This window comes from Echiichthys vipera (assembly GCF_963691815.1).
Source record: "Echiichthys vipera genome assembly, chromosome: 12".
NCBI classification, from domain to species: Eukaryota; Metazoa; Chordata; class Actinopteri; order Perciformes; family Trachinidae; genus Echiichthys; species Echiichthys vipera.
Window position 1 is genome coordinate 29,963,049 of NC_139837.1, and position 23,044 is coordinate 29,986,092.

General features: G+C 42.1%; 1 protein-coding gene across 1 annotated transcript in view; it reads right to left on the bottom strand.

Annotated features, from left to right (window-relative positions):
- nrxn3a (neurexin 3a) overlaps positions 1 to 23,044 on the bottom strand; it is a gene marked incomplete at both ends in the record, with an annotated part of 319,661 nt that overhangs the window by 159,700 nt on the left and 136,917 nt on the right.

Below are 23,044 nucleotides of genomic sequence, written 5' to 3' on the forward strand. Positions count from 1 at the left end.
ATAACATATAACTTGAAATCAAATATTTGTCAAATACTGTAAAATATTGACATTATTTTGTTTACGGTTCCCTCTGTTTCTCTCTCCAAGCTCAGACCTTTGCGCTGACTCAGCTTTGGGTGTCTCTGCTGGTCTCCCTTATTTTTTGTTTGCAGTTTTAGCACAAACCTCACCGGTGGGGGGTCTTTCTGAGCATCCCCTTTAGCTGATTAGTTTTTGACTGACACAGCTCAGTGACCTGGAAGTTACATGTAGGTAGCTGGCCCGCTTACAGAGAGAAGAAGAAGAAGAACTAATTAAATGTAAGTAATTATTACATATATATATATATATTGTCTGTGAGTAACACTTTGTTGTGAAATACTATAAGTTATAAGTAAAGCAAAGCAAGGTTTCGAATACATGTAGCCCCTGTTTAGGTTCTGCTCAGGTCCCAGTATTACACTGTTAAACAGAGAGAAGGTGACAGTTCATGTAATAACAAGGCAGCTCTACCAGTCTCCCCTGATTCACAGATTCACAGGGAAATTATGTGATTTCTAACAAATGACATCGTCACACTTGCATGTGTAACCATAGACGCTGCATTGACCATGGCCACTACATTGGACCGGTCATACAGACCTGTAAACTAGTAAGGCAGTAAAAAGTAGAGGAGCTAGCGTCTCTCTGAATAAAAAGCACTATAACATTTATTTAAAGTATCTCAACAAATGTCACTCACTCAGTGCCTTACCTCGCCGTTATACAGCATTTTGTAACGGGAAAGCTAAATTAAATCCCTCTTTCCTCCCCCTACACCTTGCTTAACTTATAACACAACACATTTACTCACAGCCAATATATGTATGTAATAAATACTCACATTTAATTAGTCTAATTCTTTGTCTACTTCCAAGAGGCTGCAGACCTCCGGAATGTGGATGTTTGTAATAAATTAGTTACGCTAACAGTTGACTGACGATCAGATTATTTGTTGTACAATGTAAAATTACATGGGGATTTAATGTTTTAAATTCCTTCATTCCACTCGTTTTATACCTTTTTATTAATTGAAGTACACATGCGTGCAGGCTCAACTCTCAGGCTGCAGTCAGGTCAAGACACATTTTTAAGCTGCTTTGTTATTGATTTATTTCTAATGAAATTTTTTACAAACAATAAAACGAAAAATATGAATTTATACATTGCATAAGTCTACCAGCATTATTATTGCGTTCGCCTACATCAAGTGTCAAAATACACTCTATTCATAGCCTGTAGTTTAGTGACATTAGTCCTTATAAAAACATTGAGCTTAATGGAAAATGTATTTCCTACTGGAAAATGTATTTAATGATACAAGTTAATGTCTACTCAGAGGGTTGTACATACTGCAGTAATCTCTTATGCCCTGGGTGGGCTAAACTAGGGCATGACATGAATGAGTGGAAACCCTCCTCACGCCAAAGGCCTGGTTGTACATTTTCAACAGACAAAAGTTTATTTACAAATAATATAAATGAATGTGGTACTTTTATGTATATGTAAACAGTTGTTTTCCTAAAAAATACTAACCAAGTAATGGTATGATGAAAATAAAGTAGGAAATGCTCACTTAAAAACAAAATGTTTGAGATAAAATGACACATTTGCATTCTTGCAAGCATTATTGCAAAGCAAAAGCATTGAGAAACACAGAAATTATACAATTACATGGTTTTACAAAGGCACTGCAATCGACTTTAGAGAAATTCAAATGTCCAAAACGTACACCTGCAGAAACCAATGTAGAACTAGAACCTGAAACTGCTCTGGATATCAGTCAATGAAAAACGGTGATATCACAATACATAGAACATAGAGGTCATTTTTGAACTTACAGCTGGTTTTGGACACTATAACTGGCACACAGAACAAAAACAAACAAAAAACAATGCCCTCAATCATTCCTGTCAATGTCAAAAGTAGGCTGGTGGTTGCAGCTCAGCTTTTATTGACTGTTACTACTCCATTATACATTCAACCTATGCCAAGTATCCTCGTTTGTCACTAATCACATCACAAAACAACCACATGTCCTTGATACTGGACAACTTGAACTAAAAAGGTTTCCGGAGGTCATCTCTTTTCCAGGTCCTCAAGGTTGAAACAGTCGTCCTCAGACCAAAGTCTGGCATACTGCTTAGCAGCTTCTGCCATTTCCTCCTCTCCCATTCTGACTGCACTGGGCAACTCCACCTTGGAAGACACAGACACACTCAGATCCTGAGATAACTTTTGTTATGATTTGGCACTATAAATAAAATTGAATTGAATTAAATAGATCCTCTGTACGTAATGGCATTTTTCATGTCAACATCAAGGTGCTGCTGAAGCTTTGCTCTTTGGCTCGGCTTGTATTTAGGCCAAATTGGGCAGTGTAACAGCTAACAACTAGCTCTGCAGCGTTCCACTTTAAGCCCTGTTTCCTATTAATAATAATAATAACAATACTACATTTTATTTGTTAAGCACTTTTCATCATTAAAAACAATCACAAAGTGCTAAAAACAATCACAACAATCTTCATAGATTGAGTGATGCATCTACATAACACAGAAAACATAGGTATTCCAATAAGTAAGCATATAAAATGAGGGGAATGAAGGATAGCCTTTAAATCCTCATGTCATTTTCATTTAGACAACAAATAACTTGTGCGTCAGTCAACCGTTACCAACTGTAAGCGTAAAAAACTACAACCATCCACGTTATATAACGTTACTTCAGTAATTTTCGTACGTAAGGCGGCTAGTAAAACAACAAACATGCAACCTGGCTGACGGGGTGTGTGTTTAATTCTATATCTAGATAAACATATTTTGTTTCTTACTGTTGTCCCAACAGTAACGTTAGTCAATCATCATCATCATCATCATCATCTTCTTCGTCTTCTTCTTCTTCTCTCCTTCCTCGCGCCAGCTACCTACACGTAATTTCCAGTTAACTGAGCCTACTGAGCTGTGTCAGTCAAAAACTAATCAGTCAATGGGGACGCTCTGCTCAAATTCACATATATTTGCAAATCAGTCTGTTGAGACTAAAATGTACAGTGTGATGATGGATGAAGGAATAAAGCTTTAAAGAGAGTGCTCAACCTATAAAGCACCCAATCACCTACCTACAACTTGGTTGACAAAAACACACTTCTTTCCAATGTACTGTGATAAGTAATGTAATGTAAACAAGGCAGTAGAAATGTAAGTTATAAGAATTGTTTTATTGCACGTAATCATAATTTCCTGAACATTATGGTACAGTGCTCTCACCCATCAATAAGTAGAATGAATATACACTGAGAATTAGAGAATTTATTAATACTTGATTCATTCTGAAATTTTTTATTGTTCATAATTTGATAGAATATCCACTGTGGCTATACCACTGCTGTATTAGCATGTTATTTTAAATAACCAAGGCACTTCAACATAAACCTTTATTTTGTTTTGTTAAAATTAGAGAACACTTTCAGATCCCTCCCAGGTATTGGTGTTAATTTGGCACCTGGTAACAGTTGACTTCATTGTTGAACACACCCTATTTATCTGGCAGCTCTCCTGGTTACTTTGCAAGATGTCAAGCTGCTCTGAGCCGACTGAAACCCTTACAGCAGGTTGTCCAGATGAAGGCCATAGGGATGACCCTCTCAGCCATCAGAGAGAGGTTGGGCGTTCCAAGTCGATGATTTCTAATTAACAAAAGGGCTGCCCAACCCGGCTCCTGGAGGGCCACTGTCCTGCATGTTTTAGGTTTCTCTCTGCTCCAACACACCTGAATCTAATAATGTGTTTGTTATCAAGCAGCTGAAGTCACAGGTTTGAAAATCATTAAACTCAAGAGAAACCTAAAACATGCAGGACAATGGCCCTTCTGGAGCAGGATTGGGCAGCCCTGCTTTAAAAGGTCACAGATTCATTTAAGTCCCTCAAAAAGGCCGGTCGTCCACGTAAAACAAGTGCACGAGAGGACAGGAATCAGTTCAACACTGCAACTGGAGTTGGTCTCCAGTTCAGTGCTGAACAGGGCAAGGATCTGTCTCTGCAAACAGCGTCTCATCGTTTAAGACTTTTTGGACTTAAAGCCCACTATGCAGTGACCAAACCTCTCATCCGCAGAGTCCAGAGGGACTTTAGTATTGAGAGGACGTTCAATTTATTTGGGTCTGATGGAAATATTATGTTGGGCGTAGGACTGGGGAAAGACTGAAACCAAAGTGTGTAAAGAAGTCTGTCACATTTGAGGAGGAAGTGTCATTGTTTGGGGGATGTTTTCTGGAGCCGGAGTTGGGCCTCTTGTACAGCTACATGGCAAGATGAATGCAAATGTCTTCAGCAACATGCAATACCTTCACTGCAATTCAGCTGCAATTTTCATGAAGGCAGTTACCCCTCGAACACCGTGGTGGACACCGGTGGTCAGGGAAGCTGTCCGACTGAAGAAGGAGGCCATCCGGGATATGTTATCCCAGAAGACTCCGGAGACAGTTGCAAGGTACCGACAGGCCAGAACGGCTGCAGCCTCTGCTGTGTCAGAGGCAAAGCAGCAGTTGTGGGAGGAGTTCGGAGAAGCATGGACTTCTGGAAAGTCATTTGACATCTCAGAAGGGGGAAACGGGGAACCGTCCAAGCTGTTTACAGTAAGGACGGGACACTGGTGACTTCAGCCGATGAGGTAATCAGGCGGTTGAAGGAGCACTTTGAGGAACTCCTTAATCCAACTAACATGCCCTCTTTTGTAGAGGCGGAGCTGGAGGCTGATGGGGAATCATTGTCAATATCTCTGGTGGAAGTCACTGAGGTAGTCAAACAGTGGCAAAGCCCCAGGGATTGATGAGATTCGTCCAGAAATGTTGAAAGCTTTGGGTTGGGAGGGGCTGTCTTGGTTGACACATCTCTTCAATATTGCGTGGAAGTCTGGGACAGTGCCAAGGGAGTGTTAGACTGGGGTGGTGGTTCCCCAATTTAAAAAGGGGGACCAGAGAGTGTGTGCCAATTACAGGGGTATCACAGTACTCAGCCTCCCTGGTAAAGTCTACTCCAAGGTTCATCCTATAGTCGAACCTCAGATTGAAGAGGAACAATGCGGATTCCGTCCTGGACGTGGAACAACGGACCAGCTCTTCACTCTCGCAAGGATCCTGGAGGGGGCCAATTGGTACCTGTAACACTTATAACCAGCCCCAGACGCCGGCAAGCGCCTGGTGGCCGGGTTTGCCATGGAGCCCAGCCGGGCACAGCCCTGAAAAGTGACGTGTCACCTCCTTCCTCTCCATCCTGTGGGCCCACGACTCACAGGAGGAACTGCTGGGGTCGGGTGCACTGCTGCAAGGGTGGCAGTGAAGGTGAGGGGCCTCGATGGACCCCGGCAGCAGAGGCTAACTCTGGGGATGTGAAATGTCACCTCTCTGTAGGGGAAGGAGCCGGAGCTTGTGCGAGAGGTGGAGCACTACCAGTTAGATCTGGTGGGGCTTACCTCCACGCAGTCTCGGTTCTGGAACTGTACTCCTGGATAGGGGTTGGACCCTATTCTTCTCTGGAGTTGCCCAGGGTGTGAGGCGCCGGGCAGCCCACAAACCCCCGGCTGAGCTGTTGTGTGTTGGAGTTTACCCTGGTGGACGAGAGGGTCGCCTCCTTACGCCTGCAGGTGGTAGGAGGAAAAGCTCTGTAAAGTCTACTCCAAGGTGCTGGAAGGCAGGGTTCCGTCTCTAGTCGAACCTCAGATTGAAGAGGAACAATGGGGATTTCGTCCTGGAGGTGGAACAACTGACCAGCTCTTCACTCTCGCAAGGATCCTAGAGGGGGCCTGGGAGATACTGTGAGAGGTGTCACCTCTTAGGGCCATCCAATCTCTAAACACTTAAAGCGAGAGCTGTGTCCGTATCCTGGGCAGTAAGTCAGAGTTGTTCCCGTTGGGCGTTTGCCTCCGCCAGGGGTTCGCTTTGTCACTAATCCTGCTTTTGATTTTCATTGACAGGATATCGAGGCGTAGTCTTGGTGGGGAGGGGTTGCAGTCCGGTGGGCTGAAGATCTCGTTTCTGCTTTTTGCATATGACGTGTTCCTGATGGCGTCGTCGTCAGTGACCTTTAGCAGTCACTGGATCAGTTCCCAGTGTGAAACGGCTGGGATGAGGATAAGCACCTCTAAGTCTGAGGCCATGGCTATCAGCAGGACACCGGTGGATTACTTACACCAGGTAGGGAATGAGTCCTTAACCCAAGTGAAGTAGTTCAAGTACCTTGGGATCTTGTTCACAAGTGAGGGGACGAAGGAGCGTGAGTTTGGCCGGAGAATCAGAGCAGCAAGGGCGCTATTTCAGTCGGTCTACTGCACCGTTGAGACGAAAAGAGAGCTGAACCGGAAGGCAAAGCTCTCGATCTACTGGTAAATTTGTTCCTACCCTCACCTATGGTCATGAAAGCTGGGTCATGACCGAAAGAACGAGGTCGCGGGTACAAGCGACCGAAATGGGTTTTCTCAGGAGGGTGGCTGGAGTCTCCTTCAGAGATAGGGTGAGAAGTTCAGCCATCTGTGAGGAACTTGGAGTAGAGCCGCTGCCCCTTTGCATTGAAAGGAGCCAGTTGAGATGGTTCGGGCATCTAGTTAGGATGCCCCCTGGGCGCCTCCCTAGTGTTCCAGGCACGTCCAGCTGGGAGGAGGCCTCGAGAGATTATATCACCACACAGGCCTAGGAACGCCTCGGGATCCCCCAGTTAGAGCTGGTTGATGTGGCCCGGGAAAGGAAAGTTAAGGTCCCCTGCTAGAGCTGCTGCCCCCGCGACCCGATCCCGGATAAGCAGTTGAAGATGACTGAGTGTGAGTGAGGGAGTGGATAACCAGCCAGGAAAGCATACAGCACACTCACATACAGTATAAGATATTTTATAATACATGTTCTACTTGGTAAATTGTACATGTCCATGTGCAATAACTACCCTGTCTATGAGAAATTTGTAATGGTAATTTTTTTTTTTTGCTATAGTGTTGAAATATCATTTAACCTTTTGATACCTGTTGCTGTTATTTGTTTACTTTTTTTTTAATTCTTTTGTAACCCTGGTAACCTACTCTTATTAGGTAATACTTGCCACTGTATTTAGCCCAATAATAAACACACTAAACTAAACCTCTGCATACACAATTGAGTTGGGATGCAATAAAACTTCTCTATGTTGTGTCCTTTAATGTTCGTGGTCCTTTTAAGTTCAACTTCCCTCTGCTTTCACGAGTAGAAGTGTCTTAAATAAAAGAAAATAGTCAAGTTTAAAGTAGTCTTCAGAGGTCCGTTTCACGAAGCAGGTTCAACAAACTCTGAGTCTAACCCTGAACTCTGAGTTGATCTACTCTGAGATAGGAAACTCTGAGTTTTCACTTCCAGAACAGCAGATTTGAGTTAGTTTTATCAACTCTGAGTAGTTTGACCTGGAGTTAAGCGCGTGCACCACAAGTATAAAAAGACAGCATCAATGGAGCCCTGATTCGACGAGTCACCATGGCAATGGAAAAGAGGAGGGCTACGCTACAACTGGAATTTGAAATATTAATGCGCTCATACTATGAGTTTGAGCGCATTTTTCGCCGAAAGTGTAAAACTGCTGCAGCAGCAAAAGAGAGGGAGACGGCGCGGGAGAACATTGCTGCTCGGGTCAGTGCGTAAGTTTAAATGTAGTCCTGTTGCAATCACAATAATATCACAGGGGAAACTGCTTCAGTGGTAGCCTATTAGTTTATTTCATTTAGGTGCATTCCCACGGGGGAGAAGCGCACTTGGCAGCAGCTTGAGATGAAACATAAAAAAAATGTTTAAACAGGTAAAACCTCGGCACAATCTCATGGCGATACCTTATTTTGATCATGTTTTACATTCTAAAGTTAATATTACCATAAGTGGCTGTTTTATACGTTGTATAAAAAACTCCCTTTTGCAAAAATAACCTGGTCCCGACCAGGTTAGGTTCAGAGAGCATGTTACCATGGTAACTGACCGAGAGTTTAAGTTACCTCTCTCTGTGAAACAGGCTAGAGTTACCCCTCTTTCTCTGGTTTGAGTTACCTCCCTTTGTGAAACGGAAAACTCAGAGTTTCCCTCATTTCAGGGTTAACAGACTCAGAGTTTTCACTAAACCTGCTTTGTGAAACAGACCCCAGAAGTCCTACCACACCGGTGAACTCCAATGGTGGAAGAAAAGAAAGGTGATCCTTCCCCCAGGATAACCCTTTCTCTTCAACTCCTTTGAAGAGAAAACAATCAGGTCCAAGGGTGGTTCGCCTTTTCTTTTGTCAAAGAGATTTCTGAATCCAGATCAAAAAATCCTAGGAAAAACCCCAGCCAAAACAGTGCCAGAAAGGTTAAACTCTGGTATACAGGTCGCCCTTACTTCTTCAACAAAAATATCCAAAACCAGCTTGTAGTTCAACTCGTTCAACTACTCCACCTGTGGTCCAAGATTGATTCCATTTAAACAACTCTTTGAATAGTGATGCCATGTAACTTGATGGATTGCCCTTTTCGATCTCGGCAGTTAGGCCAAACACACTTAAGTTGTATCTCCTGCGATGGTTTTCCAGCCACTCTGCCTTATCCTTCAATCCTTCATTCTTCTTACGGAGCTATTTATTTGCTGTCTCCATTTCCGAAATCTGAGTTTCCATATTGATGAGTGTTTCCTCTATGTCTCAGATTTTCTGCTTACACACGGTCAAATCCTCCTTCAGAGTGTTTAACTCGGCTGCAGTTGATCTATTCCCAAGTTTATTTCTTCTCTCATTATCATCCGACTTAAAGACTGTAACTCTTGCATACTGTCTTCTTTCCCAGCAATGTCGATTGCAGTCACTTGCTGATCACTTACTTCTCTTTGTTTAGTTTGTGCCCTTTTGTTCGTTGATCATTACAACGTTTTGAAGTTGTTAAATAAAGATAACTTTCATTCATTAGTTTCACTGTAAACTTAGTTTATCAACATAATTTAAACACTTTGTCGGAGCATGGCGTTCACACAGCCTTCGTGCATGCTTGTGACGACGGTTAAAGGTATTTGACATTAGTAAAAGCATTTTCTGATGTTATGGCTCCCAAATATAAAGACTCAAATTTAAATTGAATGTCCGTCTCAAAATGCTTTGCAAAACTTTATATACCTCCTGCCAAAATGGAATCAATGATGCGATGCAAAGGACCACAATATGTGTAAATAGTTTGCTTTGAGGCAGTAATTCCACTTTCAAACAAAGGATGGCACTGCTGCTCTATCCAATAAAATGTTTTGTTAAATATATCATAAAAAGATATATGTTGGTGCAAGTCCACATCCGTCCGTGCTGCATTTATAACCAGATAGGTTGGTTAGAAGCTGGTTTGTAACAGACACAGTCCTGTATGAGCAAGAGTCCTGCCAAAGATGAAAAACAAATGAATAAAAACACTAAGTGACCAATCTTTTATCACAGCCACCCTAAATGCTATTAGTAACAACGAGAGGATGGAGTCATGGAGGGGGATGTGTGTGTAAATTGAAATCTGCTCAAGTGGAAAATTGAAGGCCATTTTTTCTCTTATTCTCTGGGCTGAGATACACCCTCTGTCTGGCAGTATTTTGGACGCATACATACACAAAACAAACACACCCTCTCCTCCGTTTTCACTCTCTTTTATATGAATGACTCTGCTCCTGCTCTTCGCCCAGGGTTTGGTCTGAAAAGGCAGCCATGGCTGAGTGGCTAGATTGAGGGGCCTGGCTGAGATTATATAGATAATCCATCAGCAGATTTGACAGTAAAAAAAACTCATCCCTTAAGGTGCTCTGGGCCTGGATGGTTACATACATTTCTTGTTTAGATGATTATAATATGATGGAAAGTAATAATTTTTGTTCACAAAAGTTGCCAAAAAAAATGCAATTTCAGCTATACGCCTATATAACCACTTTTTTATGATAAACACAGAAAGGTTACCACTATGTAGTGTCAATGTATTTGCCATAACTCCTCCAACATAAAGTAACAAAACGGCCCTTTGTCATTGTTGTACAAAACTATTTCAAAAAGAGAGTTACAGTTGGTGGTTTTCAGCCGAGTGTGAAATGGCTGGGGATGAGGATCAGCACCTCTAAATCTGAGGACATGGCTCTCAGCAGGTATTGCAGTTGCTCTACCACACCGTTTTGACGAAAAGAGAGCTGAGCCGGAAGGCAAAGCTCTCGATCTACCAGTCAATCTTCGATCCTACCCTCACCTATGGTCATGAGAGCCGGGTCATGGCCGAAAGAACGAGGTCGCGGATACAAGCAGCCGAAATAGGTTTTCTCAGGAGGGTGGCTGGAGTCTCCCTTAGAGATAGGGTGAGAAGTTCAGCAATCCGTGACGAACTCGGAGTAGAGCCGCTGCTCCTTTGTGTTGAGCTTCACAGCAGTCCAAACAAATCAGTTTCATGGAAGTAGCGTCTCAGCAGTCCAAACACATCACTTCCCTCAACGCAACTATCAATCGTTATGCTGACGATACACAACTGTATATCGCCGTGTCTCCTGATGACACAGGGCCTATTGATGTCCTTTTTAACTGCATTTTAGATATCCAGACATGGATGGCAGAGAATTTCCTACAGCTCAACCAGGACAAAACTGAGATTTTACTCATTGGTCCTGAGGGCCAGAAAGAGAAACTTTTACCAAAGTTAAAGAATTTTAAACTATCACAATCTGTAAAAAATCTGGGTGTGATTTTTGACTCTGAGCTCAGTTTTATTCCACACATCAAAAATATAACAAAAATAGGTTTTTACCATCTTAAGAATACAGCCAGAGTCCGCCCGTTTCTCTCTCAGGCCAGCACGGAGGTGCTGATGCATGCTTTTTATCTCTTGTTGTATAGACTACTGTAATGCCCTGCTCTCTGGCCTTCCCAAAAAGAGCATTTCGAATCTACAATTATTACAAAACTCAGCTGCACGAGTGCTGACAAGGACCAGAGGGCGGGAGCACATAACACCAGTTTTAAAGTCGCTGCATTGGCTCCCTGTGCGTTTCAGGATTGATTTTAAAGTTATTCTACTAGTTTTTAAGTGTCTTAACGGTCTTTGGCCTTCTTACCTATCTGATTTGCTTTTACCTTATCGGCCGCAGCGGACCCTGAGGTCCTCCGGCACCGGCCCTTTAACCATACCGCAGGTAAGTTAAAAAAAGCACAGGGAGGCGGCTTTCAATTGTTATGGGCTGTGGAACAGCCTGCCGGAGAGACTCAGGGTCACGGAGACTGCTGAGGTTTTTAAAAAGAGGCTTAAGACCCATCTTTTTAACCAGGATTTTAATTGATTTCTTTTAGGCAGTGCTAATTAGAGCACTTATTATCCTTTTTTACTGTTTTAATCTCTCTCTAGACTTCATGCTTTTATTTATTTTTATGGCCTCATGTCCGTCCACCACCTCAGCCCATTACTCCTGATGGTTAGGAGTTGAGCAGGAAGAATGTTGAAGGTTGGCGACAGGGTCCCATTTGATGGTGGTGTCCTGGATAGTTGCGTTGAGGGAAGTGATGTGTTTGGACTGCTGGGACGCTACTTTCATGCTCGTATGCTTTTATTTTCTTTTTTAGTTTTAGCCTCTATGCTTTTATGCTTTAATGTTTTAGTCACTCGGTTTTTTAGCCTCCATATTTTACCCCTTTACTGTTTTAGGCAACAGTTTTTTAATCTCCAGTGTTTCCTCAGGGGGGCCTGCCAGTTTGGGAGTTGTCTCTGGTCTGGCCGCGGGGGGTGCTGTCCCGTGGACAGTTCCGGCCCGGGCGACTAGAGGGCTCTGCACCTTGGTGCGGAGGCTCCTGTCTGCCCGGGTTGGGGTGGTCTCTGTGGCGGTGCTTCCTGTGACCTTGGACTGGGATCTCTCCCGGTGTGGTTGGCCCCCCAAAGGTAGCTTCCCCTAGCCTCCTCTGTACCTCAGGTCTCGCTACCCGGCCATGTCTCTGTAGTGACAGCTAGTGTGTGTGTAGGTGTGAGTGTGTGTGTCTGTGTGTCAGCGTGGCTGTGTGTGTTTGTGTGAAAGTGTGTATGAACGTATATATATTTGTGTATGTCTCTGTGCATGACTGTGGGAGGGTTGGGTTCTTTCTTTCTTCTCCTGATTTTATTTGATGTTTCTCTTTTTCTGTTTATCTCTCTAAGGCACTTTGCAATACTTTTCTGTATGAAAAGCGCCAAAAAATTGTCCTGTTCTCAACGAATAAGCTACAATGTACCAAAGACTCATTCAATTATCTCTTACTCACATATTGTATGGTCATACACATTTGTAAATATATGTGTAGATCATGGAACATGCATTTGTCACCAATACTAAGACATTTTTTTCTCCACAATAATCTTCTTCACTGTCACAAAAAACAGTTGACTGTGTGACTCTGACAGGGTTTTTATATTAAGGTAAAGGTGATTTCCTAACCCTGCTCATAATACATTATTTGCAAAAATCTGGGCAGGAACTGAACTGGAATGATTTATAGTGTTTGTGTTTTCTTGACAGAGGTTTTTTTTTTCAATTGTATTATAATGTTACTAAAAACAGGATGGTGCTTATGTGGGATATGACTGTGATAATATGCTGCACAGACACAAATACACACACAAAAGCAGTTGATGTGATTACTGTGTACATTCGCCAAGGCTATGTGCTTGCTGATAAAAAGAGAGCATAAATCATATGAAATGTGGCTAAACACGTTGTGAGGAAGGGGAGGTATGGCAGGGAGGCGAAGGTGGGAATGGCGGGTGTAGCTGTTTGACAGTTTCAGGTCCCTGCCACCTCTGAACAATAATGGGCAAAAGGGCCTTCCAACATGCAAAGGGAGTTTTATCAGCACACTGCAGACGCAGGCTGCAGGTTAACATGAGAATAAAGCATTATTGCGACTGATAGCAGGCTGAGGGATACCCAACACACAAAGACACCCAAAAGTCTACAAACAGAAACATACATACACACATACACAAACTGTATATGTAGAACTATGTGTGTGTTGGTGTGTGAGTAAGAATTTGAGCAACAGATGATGACAATGACCAGATGATAGAAATCTATCACTGCATCATCTCCTCAACCAGGCCTTCACAACACACACCACTACACCCCCCCCCCCCCCCCCTCTTTCGCTGTGCATGAGAATGAGCAATGTAACATAGTATGACCTGAACTTCCAGACTTTAATGTCACTACTCAGCCAGAATGTCCACCAGTCAGAATCAAACTGATTTAGCATCAGACTAAAGCGAATATTGTTCAGAGGGGCTGTTCTCAGCATATTTCATTTTGATTACATATACAAACATTTATCATTCCTAGATATCGGCTTTGCCCATAAATCTCTGCCTCCTGACCGGTAAAGAGTGTGTGGCACATGTGTTTGTTTGTGTGTGTGTGTCTTGCATATATGGCTATCCAAAAATGACTGTGAGCCACATCACAGAGAAGGATGGACCAGACTGTTAACACTACAGAAGGATGGCATTGACTATTATTAACACAGACTGTGTGTGTGAGACTGAAGCTTTCCCATCCTCTCTGGCAACACACAAACAAATATTACACACATGTAACAAGATATTTTGAATTAAATAAGGTTGAAGTCCAGTAATAATGGCAAACAAACAAATACAAAAATATCCTATGTATATCTATTTTGCTGTAACCCTCATGTAGAGACCTGCAATGAGCACTTTCCTTTGCTGGAGTATTATCAGTCACATAGTCCTTCCATGAGACACTCATGCAAGATCAGTGCTTTAGCAGTGTGTGGTCTTGGCCACAAGGTGGTATCATTTCCATTGTAAAACCCAACATGAGCTGGGATCATCTTTAAGTTAGTGTAGTTAAAGATGTGAAGCGATCCTCCTCTGAGGCTGATGGTTTCTTCATACATTGATCCGATGAAGGCAAGATTTAACTTGGTATTTAAGGCATGTCAGTGAGCAACGTGTGTGTGGGTGGGTGTGTAAGCAGTGGTGTGTTGAGGGGCCGTTTATTTTGAAGAAAATGTTCAAATAACCAGGCGCAGTGTGATGCTATACATTTTGAGTTGCAGCAGTTACTTTATAGATATTGACGTGATGAAAACAGCTTTACTGTGTACAGGCTATCCTAACATACTCATGTGAGAGAGGAAAAAAGAACATATTGGCAGAGGCCAGATGATTTGCTAAGTGAGGATACTGTCACAATTTTGCAATGCTAAGATGCTAACAACACATAACTAAGGATTGGTTATGACTATTAGAAAGTAACAGAACTGTAAAGAAAGGAGTACTGGGATTTGGTAAAAAAAACAAAAAAAAAACAACAACAACTAGTATAATAACTAGGAGCACTTCAGAATAAAGGAAACACTGCAACTTCACGATACATATAGCTTCTGGGGCAACCAGGTATAGGGAAATTAATGATGCTATCCATTCAATATACTGTTATTATAAGCCCCCGATGTTAAATAATTCTCCAAATGTGTATAAGACAAACTTTCAGCACTAAAATTTGTATATGTAAAAAAGCCCCGCAATAGAAACAACATATAGCCTACTTTAGGACAGGGATTCCCAAATTTGAAATTAACTTATTTCTTATTTCATGAACAGAACAGTAATGTAAGTCAATGAGGAGATAAGTTACGGATCAAATTTAGGTCAGATAAATGAACACATAATTTAAATCCCATGGCTGTGTTTTAATGTCAGTATTTACCATATTTTATGGAAAATTCAAACCTAACTACAAAATTGAAACCTTTTACTACCTTATTGTAAATGACCTTTTGCGGCCAACCGTCAGTACCTTCACAGTCCACCAGGGAGCAGGTGTCTTCACTTTGGGAATCACTGTTGTCGGATAAATATCAACTTCAATAAACATAGCTACAAAATAATATTTTCACCTGTCTTTTGTGAGAGTATGAATACTAACAAAAACATTACTGTCAATATTTTACTCAATGTTTGACAACCGTATTGAATTGAATTATTGTTTCCTCATTTAGTCCTCTTAAAACCACACCTCAATGCCCTTTACCTCCAATTTATTGGCATGGTGGATCTCAAAACCTCAACAAATCAAAATATCTGAAAACTAAATGCACAGTGGTGAATTGTGCAGATCCTTAACGGTTGAGTATGTAGAATCCTTTTTTAAAAAAAATAATCCACCCACGGGGCGATTGGAGGGGTACAGAATAAAAGTATTGCTTTTCCTTTGCCTTTCTGTCCCGTTCTGTTTCCATTGTAGCAGCCAATAGTGTTGGCCGTTGCTGGTTGCCAGGATTGTCTGTTGTTGGGTGCAGCTACTGTAGGCTAGCACTGGGTGAAATGGAGTTTGTCAATTCTGCAGCTACTTCGGAGCCTCGGTGAAGGGGGCGTTATTTGTCCGAGCAGCTGAGTGACCGGAGACGGGCAAAAACCAGAGTCAATATAGGCCAAGCATTCACTCTATGGACTGAGATAAAGGAGTTCAACTGCATTAAAATGCACACCCAAATGGCTACGCTTCTCCTTGAACGCTAAGATCACTTTCATCTTGATTTAGCTGTAATGGCTAACGCTAACTGCTAACGCTAACTGTCGGTCAAATTCCTCTGCAAACGTTTTTATGATGCGATTTGCCGGAGGGGATGGGTTCAAACAGGCTCAAACAGACTTGGGTCTGACCGTCCTGGCAACCCGACTGCTGGAATTATTTTGTGTTGTTGCAGCTACGATCTTGAGACACTAGATGGCTGTGTTCTGCTCATTCTCCATATTCAACCTTCAACTTAAGTAAAAGAAACAGCACCAGTGCACTCTTCTGTATAATATCAACAATGGATCAAATGACTAGGTGTCATGTGAAAGGTGTCAGATGAATCTTAGAGAATTATTGCCAAATCGCTGCTTCATGACATTTCTATGAAGTTTTTTTAGCCATTTTAAGCTCTGCTTTTCTGACTTCACAACATCAACCTCATTGCCGGTGAGAAAAAGCTCTAATAAGTCAGACAATGTTATTGCCCGTTGCAAGGTGATGGAAATTAGTTTCAATATTCACAGCAAACAGCAGAGACAGTTGGGGGGGAAGCAGAGTGAGCATTTAGAAACTAAAGAGACACATTTTTCTCAGGAGGTGGCGACCATCTAGTGAGTATAACACCTTTGGACTTTCATCAAGCGTACACTAACATGACTTTAATGAGGTGACAATGTTTTCCTGTGTCTATTGGATGCAATAGTCGAACCTCAGATTGAAGAGGAACAAAGCAAATTTCGTCCTGGATGTGGAACAACGGACCAGCTCTTCACTCTCGCAAGGATCCTGGCGGGGGCCTGGGAGTGTGCCCATCCAGTCTACATGTGCTTTGTGGATCTGAAGAAGGCATATGACCGGGTTTCCCCGGGAGATACTGTGGGAGGTGCTGCGGGAGTATGGGGTGATAGGGTCACTTCCGTGGGCCATCCAATCTCTCTACACCCAAAGCAAGAGCTGTGTCCGGATGCAGTAAGTCGGATTTGTTCCCGTTGGGGGTTGGCCTCCGTCAGGGGTGCACTTTGTCAATCCTGTTTGTGATTTTCATGGACAGGATATCGAGGCGTAGTCGTGGTGGGGAGGGGTTGCAGTTCGGTGGTCTGAGGATCTTGTCTCTGCTTTTTGCAGATGATGTGGTCATGATGGCATCGTCGGTCAGTGACCTTCAGCGCTAACTGGATCGTTCGCAGCAGAGTGTGAAACGGCTGGGATGAGGATCAGCACCTCTAAATCTGAGGTCATGAGGTGATTCATGAATGTGAATGCAACATTTCTATGTTGCAAATGACGACTATGTCACGCCTGAGATCTGTCCTGTCTTTGGGTTTTTGTCTCGTGAATTTTCTGTTTTATTTTGAAAGATAACTCTCCTCTCGTTCCAGGTCACTTGCCCTTCCTCTTGTGTCACCGGTCTGACGTCATTCCCTGATCCTTGATTGTTTCCACCTGTGATTTCCCTCCCTTCATGTGTATAAAAACTGTTTCTTTTCCCCTGTCCCGTTGCCAGATTATTTTGTACTTCATGTCGAATGTTTCTACCACTTTTCCACAGTCTTGTTCTTGCCATAGAGATCTTTGTATCCACGCTCAGGTGTTTGTATTCCCTGTTGCTCATAGTAAGTTTAACCTTTTTGATTGCTCTTCTCTTCATTGTTTTTTCCTCCTGGACGGAGCGATTTTATTTTGTACTTTGTTCTTTAATCATCGATCGGTGCAGAGTGATTTTTTGTTTGTGGCCATTTTGGCTCTGTGCCACGTTCTTGACATCAAGAATAAAATTAAATTTTCCTCTGCGAACCTCCGCATCTGAGTCCTCATTCCTTCCCGGGCCTGGCAGACTAGCTATACATTATATTTCATGAGCTGATACGATTTGTATGTAAAATTGTAAACTTAGATATTTGTTTAATTATACATTGTAAAACATATCACAACTTACAATTGCTGTAAAATAAAAATAGTAGCATGCAAAGAATACATTTTCCTGGGAACCTAATTTATATATAATGGTAGAGAAATTAAGACAGAATAAGATTGTGGTACAAATGCTATAACACATATTTAATTACAGAAACAAAGCAGTGTTCCTACTGGAGGAGAGTGAGAACAGCAGTCAGTGGTATTCTGCTCATTCTCAGTGTTCAGTCTGTGAACTCATCCTTTGTGTTTCTTTGTTGGCTACAGTAACACAGGCACAGTCAGAAGTGGTTGATGGTGGTGTAATGACAATGACAATTACCGCAATTATGTGTTATTGTAGGCCATTATGTATTCTGTAGGTTTTGAGATGTAGGTTTTCTCTGTAATTGCTGGCTTATGAAAGGCATGATAATCGCGGGCCAGCCAGCCACAGGGGCTACCAAGGGCGACCAGTACCTGGTGCCATGGCAACAAAACATTTATGTATAATGCCGCTCACTCGGTGGATGGCAAGGACATGAGCATTGGCAGCAGGCAAATTGGCCCTAATGGCAGGGAGTGGAGGACGAGAGGGTGCTGGACAGCAGACAGAGGGAAAGCTGGTGGGTGCTGCAGATGTGTGGCTGGGTGAGCCTGTGATTAGGAGGTTGGAAGGAGGCGTGTGACTATATGAGGTAGTGTGTTTGTGTGAAATATGCTGTTCTGTGGAGAAGGCCATCGGTTTTCATATTTTAAAGCTTGGATACAATGTGCGAGTCCACGGACAACACCACCCTTTAAATGGCTTAATGGTCTCTGGCCTTTTTATTTATCTGCAATACCTTTACCCTATCGACCCTTGAAGACCCTGAGGCTGGCCTTTTAACCATACCACAAGTAAGAACCAAAACACATGAGGAGGCGACATTCAGTTATTATGGCACCCAATTGTGGAACAGCCTGCCGGAGAAACCTCAGGGCCGCAGGGAATGTTGATGTTTTTGCTCAAGACCCACCTTTTTAATCAGGCTTTTAACTGACCTGTTTGATTCTTCTTGATTCTATTTTAATTCCTTTTGTATTCAACACTATTCTTACATTTTTTATTCTATTTTTAAGGACAGCCTATTAGGGCCAAGTATGAAAAATAATAATAATAATATAATTGTCATGAACGGTAACGGGGAAAACACGGAGGACTGGACCCAAATGCAGACACGAAGTCAGGAGTCAGTTTTAACAGATTTAAGGAGCTTACTTCACACAAAAGTTGCAAACAGAACGAGGGGAAAACACGGAGAGGACTAGGAAAAAATGGTCACGGAATGAGCACAGGAGGGAGGTACGCTGGGAGACAGGCTGGCAGGTAAGCAAGCGGGCTGGAAGGCAGGTCGACAGGTAGACAGGCAACTGGAGCAAAAAACACAAGGAACAGTCACAGGTCGACAGTGAAACTGGCAACTGGAGCAAAAAACAAAAGGAACAGTCATGAATAGATCCACGGAGGAGTGAGAGGAAAAACATCGACACAAGGATGAAGCCAGCCCTGCTACGCACTACCGCTCCTGCTGCTGACTTATCTGGAGTAACGATCTGGCCCAGAATGAGCCTCAGGTCCGGTTTAATATACAGGGAGGCAGGTGATTAGTGCAAACAAGATCCACCTGGATCAGCCTGCACGGAAAACCAGCTCACAACAGGGAAACACAGAAAGGGGAGCACAAAACACAGAGACTAAAGGGGAGAGAAGGCCTGCTATGATGGAATCATGACAATATTATAATAATATTTCGAGAAAAGTGTTGCAGATTTATGAGATTAAAGTGGCAAGTGTGTGTGTGTGTGTGTGTGGGGGGGGGGGGGGTGTATGGCTGTGTGTATATTTGTGGCTTTAGTAAAGCGCGGATGAACATGTATGGGCACCCATGTCCACACACACACACACACACACACACACACAAATATATATATATATAAATATATATATATATATATAATATCCTTGTCGTGTTAACACCACAGAGCAGCACTGATGTATTACTTGTGTTTCCAGCTGCTGGAAGAGAGGATCCAGGAGCTGTCTGAACTGTGTTCAGTTTTGCAGTAGAGACAACCCACCACAGAAGGCTGCATATTGGGCCACCCTCAGCGAGACCAGCACCGACATCAGCCAAGAGACCCTTCAAATGTTAAAGTGTGTGACCCAGACCAGGGGAACACAGAGAAAAGTGTTTATTTTTTTATTTAATTTTTTAATGAAGCTTTACTATTTCAGTATGTTCCTTCCTATGTCTCTTTTATTCTCGATAAACTGTTACTGTGACAGGTCTAGTTAATAATAGCAATACTGATAATTAGTAGTAGCAGTATTCTTATTAGTTGTACTATTATTGTAATTATTATTATTATTATTAGTAGTAGTAGTAGTATCATTATTATTATTATAATAATTAATAATAGTAGTATTGTTATTATTATAAAAATGGGAGGGGCACACAACCACATGTCCAAAAGCTGACAAATGAGAGGGGGATTTGATGTCCAATCACAGGTGATTTTACTTAGGAGCTGTCTGGTGTTTCATCCAATGGTTTGTGTCATTAAGGCAGTGTGAGATTGGAATGCTAATTAGAGCTAATTAGAGCTATTCGTACCGTCAACCCCCGCCCCCTACCCCCTTTCCTGCGAGTCTGGTTTCGTCAGTTATCGTCAGTTATCGGCACGGGTGTACTTCCCGCAGAACTGTGATAACTGCTGAGAATCTGTGGGGTTATCAGGAATGATGGGGAGTCCCCGCCCTGATAACCTGGGTTTTCCTGCAGTGTGAAGCCATGAGAGGTTCAGCCCAGAGAAGAAAGAGGGTAAGGGCGCACTCATTCATACCGCGCCCAAGCGCGCTTCACGGCTAAAGTCTAGTTTTTTTTACCAGTGTGAGTTCAACAGTACCCCGCCCAGGCACAGCATGCTTCGCAGTAGAGACAACCCACCACAAAAAGCTGCATATTGGGCCAACCCTAAGCAAGACCAGCATCACATCATATGACCCTGAAGCAGCCAAGAGACCCTTCATTCAAATGTTTAAGTGTGTGACCCAGACAAGGAAGTTACATTTTATATATTTTGATGTCCTCTTCCTAGCCGGTTGAACATATCCACCTCAAATCCGGTCAGGACAGCCTTAAGACCTCCATGATGATTGATCATGTAGCTTTTGGCTTTTCATCAAAGTCTGTTGTCGTGGCGACTATCCTTCGCCGTGAAACAGGAAGTGGTTGTAATTTCAACATACATTGTCCAATATGTCCCAAATTTCTTACTATTCATAAAAATCCAGGCCTGAACACATCTGTATCTCAATATTTAGTCATAGGCATAGCGCCTCCTACAGGCAACAGGAAAAATTACAAATATCTACCGATTTACATGAAACTTACATTGTGGGTTCTACACTTGATGTAGGGAAACATGATGCATGTTTTGTGAATGTTGGGTGATGGCATGGCAGCCATTTTGTGCCCCCCCGCCATAAATAGGAAGTCGCTCTAACTTTGGCATGAATTGCCCAAACTGCACCACATTTCCCAGAGATTATTGGAGTCGAGGCCTCAGGACAACCACATGCTTATATTGACAGAACAGACACAGTAACACTAACTGGCAACAGGAAATCAGACTTATATGACAAAATGAATCAGATTTACATTAAATTATCTATATAAATATCTAAAGCACACTGCCACAAGTGCCACCTTCCCGACATGCACCAGGTGGCAGGGCCCGTTCATCGCTTCTTGCAGCTTTATTATTATTATTGTTATTATTATAATCATTATTCATAATAATAATAATAGTGTTAGTTGTTTCGTTAATATTATTATTATTATTATTATAATCATTAATTTTAATAATAATGGTAGTAGTAGTCTAGTTATTATTATTACTATTATCAATATTATCCTAAAAATGGTAGGGGCAAACGACCACATTTCCCAAAGGTGACCAATGAGTGAGGGATTTGCTGTCCAATCACAGGTGATTTTACCTTTGAACTGTCCGTTGTTTCATCCAGTGTTTTTTTGTGCCATTAAGGCAGACCAGATGAGTATGACATTGACATGCTAATTAGGGCCATTCACACCTAGTTGGGTTTGAGTGCAATGCTAAATGGGCATATTACTCTTTTTCAGTAAACTGCTGAGTGATCTACTCAGATAATGCATATTCACTGCTGATGTCAAAAACACTTTGTGCAGCTTTAATAATTGATTGATCTCTGAAGTCATTGTGGAGAGAAATGAATTGTCAATCAAGTCAAAGTAGAGCACAAAGTGATAAATTATCTTATACACACTTCCACTATTGTATGTCTGTCATTTTCATAAACGAGGGCCCTTTTTGTCCACATGGTTTATTAACTAGTATGCTATATAATTGTAGTAGCAAACATATTTATTTGAAAATGATGAATAAACATGTGACATTGTTTTTTCATATCCCTGTGCTGCTTGATTTGCAAATTACTGAATTCATAAATCAACTGAAACATTGTAGCAAGTGTTGCTTTGGACATTGTTATTAAACTGTTAATGTGCAAAAGGCTACCTAAAATGTGGTTGTGTGTCTCGTATTTGTTATGTGACACCACTTTATCCTTGAAATCTCTGTGTGTCATGAAGAGGAAATAATGGACTCAAATGTAATGTGCATGCTTGGGTGTGTCTTTGTGTCTGGATGAGTGTACATATGCGTGTGTGAGGGATGGTTAGGACAGGGGATAGCAAACCTGCCCAGCATGGCACAGAGCAGGAAGTAGGCCAGGGGGGGATAAATTACTACTCTACCACTTCCTCCCTCTCCCTGCAAGCCCATATGATGCTGTGTGTGTGTTTGTGTTTGTGTGTGTGTGTGTGTGTGTGTGTGTGTGTGTGACACAGAGAAAGCCAGGTCCCTACTTCTGCAGCTTCAGTTAACTGATATGACATCATTAGTTTAAGAGAAATAGCATACATATATATATATATATATATATATATTTTGTGTGTGTGTTTGTGTGTGTGTGTTTGTCACTGTTTAAGAGTTTATGGGCCAACTCTTCTAAGCTTCCTTGAAGAGGAACTATTATTATTTTCCGTCTCTTATGACCTCTAAATGTTGTTTTCATTTTTTATGGTCATGTTAAACAATATCAATGTGTCAAATACAAATGGGAAGTGAAAGTTTTGCATCATACGCAACATGTTTTGCCTCATTAGTGAACTACAAATGTCTGTAAAACCTAATGGGACAGTGCATAGGTACTGACCACTAACAGTGTAGATATCAAGTCTGATGGAATCATATTGTGAAGAGACTGTGTGTTCCACATGGCTACTTAATATTTACGTCAATGGATGGCGTGAACATGATGCCTGCAGGCAGTGTAAACCTACCTAATGTGTATATGATGCACCTGGATGCAAGAAATGCAATATGTAAAATAAATGTAACAACAAATAGCAGGTTAAGTTCACACCTGGACATTATCCCAGCTGATGAGTCTGGACATGGATGTTACACAGGAGGTCTGTGTTTTAACTGTAGCAGACTGCTGTTGTTTT